The sequence below is a fragment of the Echinops telfairi genome, unplaced genomic scaffold, assembly GCF_000313985.2.
Source record: "Echinops telfairi isolate 266 unplaced genomic scaffold, ASM31398v2 ScPeMD7_7416;HRSCAF=8454, whole genome shotgun sequence".
NCBI lineage: Eukaryota > Metazoa > Chordata > Mammalia > Afrosoricida > Tenrecidae > Echinops > Echinops telfairi.
The window spans coordinates 5,371,506-5,377,476 of record NW_022111316.1 but is presented as its reverse complement, the minus strand read 5'-3'; the positions used below and the strand labels follow the sequence as shown (position 1 = coordinate 5,377,476).

At 37.6% G+C, this 5,971-nt stretch overlaps 1 pseudogene; it reads left to right on the top strand.

Annotated features, from left to right (window-relative positions):
- The first annotated feature begins 2,739 nt into the window (after positions 1 to 2,739).
- On the top strand, positions 2,740 to 3,614 carry LOC115871984 (annotated as a pseudogene).
- Positions 3,615 to 5,971: the final 2,357 nt, after the last annotated feature.

Sequence of the window (5,971 nt, the reverse complement as noted above, 5' to 3'; positions counted from 1 at the left end):
CATGACTCCACATAGCTTGTCAACAGGAAGGTGAAAGCAGGGAGAGAGAGACTACCCTTGAAGAGCCATTTATCTCTGTCACCCTCCAATCAAGCTGTGACCTGATTGACAAGCTAAACCCCACCCACATGTTCCTATGGGAGCCATGTTGGTACAAAAATAATAATTATAACAGTCTACCCCTTACCGACTTGGCACTTGTACACAAAATTTTAGCCATGTATAATTTCCAGATATTAGTGAAATCATACATACACCTAACATATAGCTAGCAAGCATAAAATGAAGACTATAGTACAATCATCTTTGCACCTAACAAGATAAAACTAAAATGCATGCACTCAAAATGTGCCCACCTTATTTAAACATAATGTTCTATAAGTGTACAAAACAAAAATATTATATGCCTAACAATTGCAGTATGTGAACATCTACAGAATAATATTATCAAAATATTCCCATGAACATATTCTCCCACCTATAAAAGTTTGTAAACCAGCCACTTCATGACTTTATCCAATTTCTACACTCCCCACTTATATTAACCTAGTACTCTGAGGAGACAAGCAAGTTCTTTGATGTAAAGAATCTGCATTCCATTGAGAACCTTTTGAGTCTGTATCCAAAATCAAAGTCAAATCAGGACAGGCCGCCCATAATATCAGCAACAATATGCACCAGTTCACAGACTCAAAAACCTTATCTTCATCTGGTCGGGTTCTGGTCAACTCAATATGGACTGTGGCCTTGCTTGGCCTCACCGAGTGCCAATAGGCTGTTTCCAGTGTTTAATCAGCTTTTGCAAATATTTCCATAGGTATTTCATCTATTTCTGGAATCTTGTTTCTAGTTAATACCTTCAGTGCAGCTTGGAATCAGCATGTTCTTCCTTTTCGATTTTCTAAATCCAAGCCTTTGTATATTTTGTAATAATACTGTATGTACTTTGTCTTTTTAAGCTGTCCCTTGAAAATTCGCATTTGGCTCTTTTACTTCATCATTTCTTCCCTTTGCTTTAGCTACTCTACTTTTGAGAGCAAATTTCAAAGACTGCTTTGAAATCATTGCAGTCTTTCATTTCTGTCTTTTTAATTACTGTGTCTGTCTGGGTAGACTAGAGAAACAAATCTAGGGAGACTCGTGTATGTAAGAGAGAGCTTTAAATAAAAGAGTAATTGTATATTAAGAAAACATCCCAGCCCAGTCCAGATCAAGTCCATAAATCCAATATTAGCCAATATGTCCAATACCAGTCTATAAACTCCTCTTCAGACTCACACAACACATGCAATGATGCTGAATTCAGGAAATCACAGGCCAGAGGCTGGAAAGTCTTGTTAATCCAGTGGTGGTGGTAGCATATCAGCATGGCATGGGTCTCCATCTAGCTTCTCCAGCTTCAGGGCTCTGGCTCTATCAGTGTAGCTCCATGTGGCTTGTCAACAGTAATCTCTTGAAGGGAGAGTGTGTGTCCCACCTACCAGGAGGAAGACAGGAGTTCCCAGAATCCTCAGAAGGCCATGCCCACACAAAGGCCTCATTGACTATGACCTGATTGACAGGCTACACTCCACCCCTTCGCTCAAGTTGACAGGAGATTATGAAATTGCCACAATGACATTCTGATTCCTTTGCATATAATATCCCTGATGTTATGCCACAACTCATCGGGTCTTTGGTCTTTGGTATTCAGTGCTTCCAATGGGTTCTTGAGATGTTATCTAAATTCAGGTTGAATGCATTTGAGATGGTATTTTGGCTCTCACGGATTCATTTTCTTTTCTTTTTTTTTCAGAGTCATCATGAATTTGCATATGAACAATTGATGATCTTTTCCACTATCATAGCTAGCCTTGGTTTGCCTGATGACATTAAGTTTCTCCATAATTTTTCCCATAGATAGTAGTTGTGTTAACTGGACTTCCTTGTAGACATATTGATCTTACCTCATCCTAGAGAGCATTGTACTTCAAGATAGATCTTTAAATGTTCTTTTTGACAATGAATATGAGATTATTTCTCTTGTGTTTATCATTCTCAACTTAGCAAACAATATGGTTATCTGGGTAAAAATGGTCTATACCAGTGCATGTTCAGCTCACCAATGCTTAATATACTTGGTACATTCCAAGTTTAGTAGATGATTGCAGCTGTCTCTTCTTATTTTGAGTCATGTCTTATCAGCAAATGAAGATCCCTAAAGCTTTACTCCAGCCACATCATTATGGTGAATTCTTTGAGGAGGCAGCTCTTCCACAATCCTTTCCAACCTGAGTGGCTCATCTTCTGACACTTTAATGGACAACGTTTTGTTGCCATTCATAGGTTTTCATTGGCTAATTCTTCAGAAATTTATAGCTAAAGCCTTATTTATAGTCTGCATTAGGCTGGAAGCTCCAATGAAACCAATATGAAATACAAGTGGCAAAGCTTCCAGCATCATAGCAACATGAAAGCCACTATAGTCTGACAAACAGACAGATGAATAAAAGAAGCCTTAAGTAGTAGCAAAAGAATAGCGAACACAGCTAATGATCTGTGATAATTTCCCCAGAACTGTAAAATTATTTTTCTGCAGCATCGCCTTTAAAAGCCAAATCAGTTAGACCATAGAAAATATATCCTGACCCTCTGTGAAACCAAGTATTATGCCATTTCCAATCCTGCATTTAGTGGCCTTATCTTTTTCTGTTTTTCTTTATTTACAACTTTTCAGCTGATATGTAATCTTTGCTAACCATGAAACAAGAAAATGACACTGATGTGACAGAGTTCACCCTCCTGGAATTTGCTGGTCAAAACAAATTTTGGCATATTCACTTCATAGCCTTTCTAGCTATCGATGTGATTTTTCTCCTGGGTAATCCTGGGATGATCCTTCTCATAATGATTGACTCTGGCCTTCACACCCCTATGTACTTCTTTCTATAAAATTTGGATTTGTTGACCTCTATTATATCTCTGCTATCACTCCCAAGATACTGCAAAATGTCATGAGGACAAATAATCCATCTCATTCATAAGATGTCTAGTACAATTGCTTGTCAGTGGTGCTTTTGAAACCAGTGACTGCTACATCCTAGCTGCTATAGCAGTAGAATGCTATGTGACCACCTGTAACCTACTCTGTTATCCAATTTTCATGCCACAGAGTGTGTGTATTCAACAGCTACTTGGTTCATATTTCATGGGTTTCATAAATGACTCTAAATACAAGTTGTACCTTCTCATTGAACTTTTACAAGTCCAATGCAATTAACCACTTTTTCTATAATGAACCCCCAATTCTTGCTCTCTCCTGCATTAATGTGGATTTCAACATTCTGCTACTGGGAGCCTTTGTGGGTTTATCCTGGTGTTAACTGTGTTGGTTGTCATCTTTTCCTACATTTATCTCTATCTTCCACAGCTGGGAGGGAAAAGGCCTTCTCCACTTGTCTCCACCTGACAGCAGGCACTCTATTCTTTGGGATGCTATCTTATATGTATCTGCACTATGGCACCAGTGAAACTAAAGGGAAGTAAAAACAGCTTCTGTATTTTATGGCATTACGATCCCCATGATAAACCCTCTGATCTACAGCCTAAGAAACCAAGAGGTGAGAGAGCTCTAAAGGGGATCAGGAAGAAGTGCTTCTAGTTGAGCCTCAATTTCTAACTCTCAGCACAATTCAGTTAAAGAACCAGACCACCAGTGCTTTATATTTCCCAATCTCAGAAAGTGTGGCAAATGTTTGCAAGATACAAAAGTGTTTCCTAATTATAACAATATATATTCAACAAGATATATCTGGAATATTTTGGAAACCATCTCAAGACTACGTAAGCTCAGAATGCATGTGCTTATTGAAGGCAATGAGCCTGGTGGTGCAGTAGAGTAAGAACTGTACAGGCAACAAAAAGTTTAGCGAGAAAGGGTAGTTTAGTGAATTCTCATGGTGACTTATGAGGGATTTACACCCTTTCTTTTCCGATATGATCTCTAACCAATTAAGAAATAGCACGGATAAATTTAACTTAAATTCACAATTATAACTACTCATCTGTTTACACCATGTGAAAAAAATCCAGTGCAGACTTTGGTGTCGCAGAAAATAACTTTTCCCATCCTTTCCAGAAGTTCCAAATCTCTGAGATTAGGAAAGAACACTGGGTTGGAAGTCAACCCTAAGAAAATAAAATGGAACACTTAAAAATCAATAATTTGTACGAAGAGAGGATTTAAATTCTACCTCAGTACAAGAATGGTTTGTTCTAATAATGTGGCAATATATGATACTCACCTTACTGACACGAACCCAATCCCACAGTGTCAAAAAGCTAGACCCTACTAGGTTCCCCTACTTGGCCTCCTTATCAGTTTTTCTCTGAGTCACACTGAGAGATCTCTGTAGTGTATTCTGCTCTGGCTCCATCTTCCCAGCAGCCCCCAGGCTTCCTCTGAAAAATACTTTTAAAGGGGGAACATATATAAATAGTTTACAGCAAAAATAATCTTAATGGTTTCATGGTTGTGAAAATATCTTCAACCTTTTTGACCTTTACAGGTTTTCTTAAATTTTTTTAAACCTGATGAATCAATCATGTGCTATCTTTCTATACTACTAAAATACTGACAACATTTAATAAAATTTTAACTTTATGTTGAAGAATGATGCACTCTATTTTTTCTAGACAAGATGTAAATTGATAGAGCTTCTCTCTGCGACACATTTGGATAAAAGATACCAAAATGCATAAATGCTCTCTGTGACTCAAAGGTGCCTCTCCTCACTGATGAACCACATAACTATCCTCTAGTTCTTTAAGATTTCCTCCCCTTACTATTATTGTCCATCCGTGATACACTTCGCTGGTCATGTTAGACTTGTGTATGTTCATTTGTACATCTAAGATCACTTGGTACATGGTAGTCAAGATAGATGACCCCTCAGAGACAGTGACAGGAGTAAGAGTTCCCTGAGGGTACGGGAAGTGAGGTAGGGGGAGGAAATAGGGGAGTTGATAGCACTGATGATTGTATAGCCCCATCCAATGGAAGTGAACAACAGAACTATGTGGGAAGGAAAGGGATATATTGGAATAAGTAAGATATGCCAATAAAAAATTTTATTCATGGAATAAGAAAAAAAGGTGCCTCTCCTGAGCATCTTTTAATCCTAGAAATATATTTACACTGATGTACATTCATATTTATGTACATGAATGTACATAATTGCAGTTCGGTGCTGTCCCATAGATTCAGAAAATAGCAGCCCTGTGGGCAACAGAACAAAACACTACACAGTCTTGCACCATCCTCACAATTGTCATGTTCGAGCTCAAATTTATTACAGCACTGTAGATATTAGCAAAATACTTCAAGCAAAATATTTCAAACAAATCTAAATGTCTACCAGTTGCTCATTAAAATATATATATATATACCTTTAATTATATAAATTAAGAAATGCAGCAAATCAATAAAATATAATGCCATGTTCAGGATAATGAAGTTTCTCTTACCATAGAGATAGAAGATCACACAGAGACACTAAGTAAAATCGCAAGTTTCATAGAAATGTGAATAATATGCTGTCATAGTAACATGATTGCAAATGCAAAGCTAATCTCTAGAAGAAGAATAAGAGCTAAGAACAGTGACTGACCACCAGAGAGGAGAAGTAGGGATAGAAAACATCAGGGAAAAAGGAGGAACTTGGTTTTTACTGAAGAATACTTGTACTGCTGAATCTTTCATTAAGTGGTTGTTTGTGCTTGTGGGGTGGGAATTGGAGAAGACAGAAAAGCAAGACGGAAACTCCTAGCCATCAATCAATTCAGACTCATAGGGACCCTGTAGGACAGGGTAGAACTCCCTTTCTGAGGCTGTAAATCTTTTTTTTTTTTTTAATCAATCTATTGGGGCTCATACAATTCACAATACATAGATCAATTGTGTAAAGCACATCTATACATTTGTTGCCCTCAT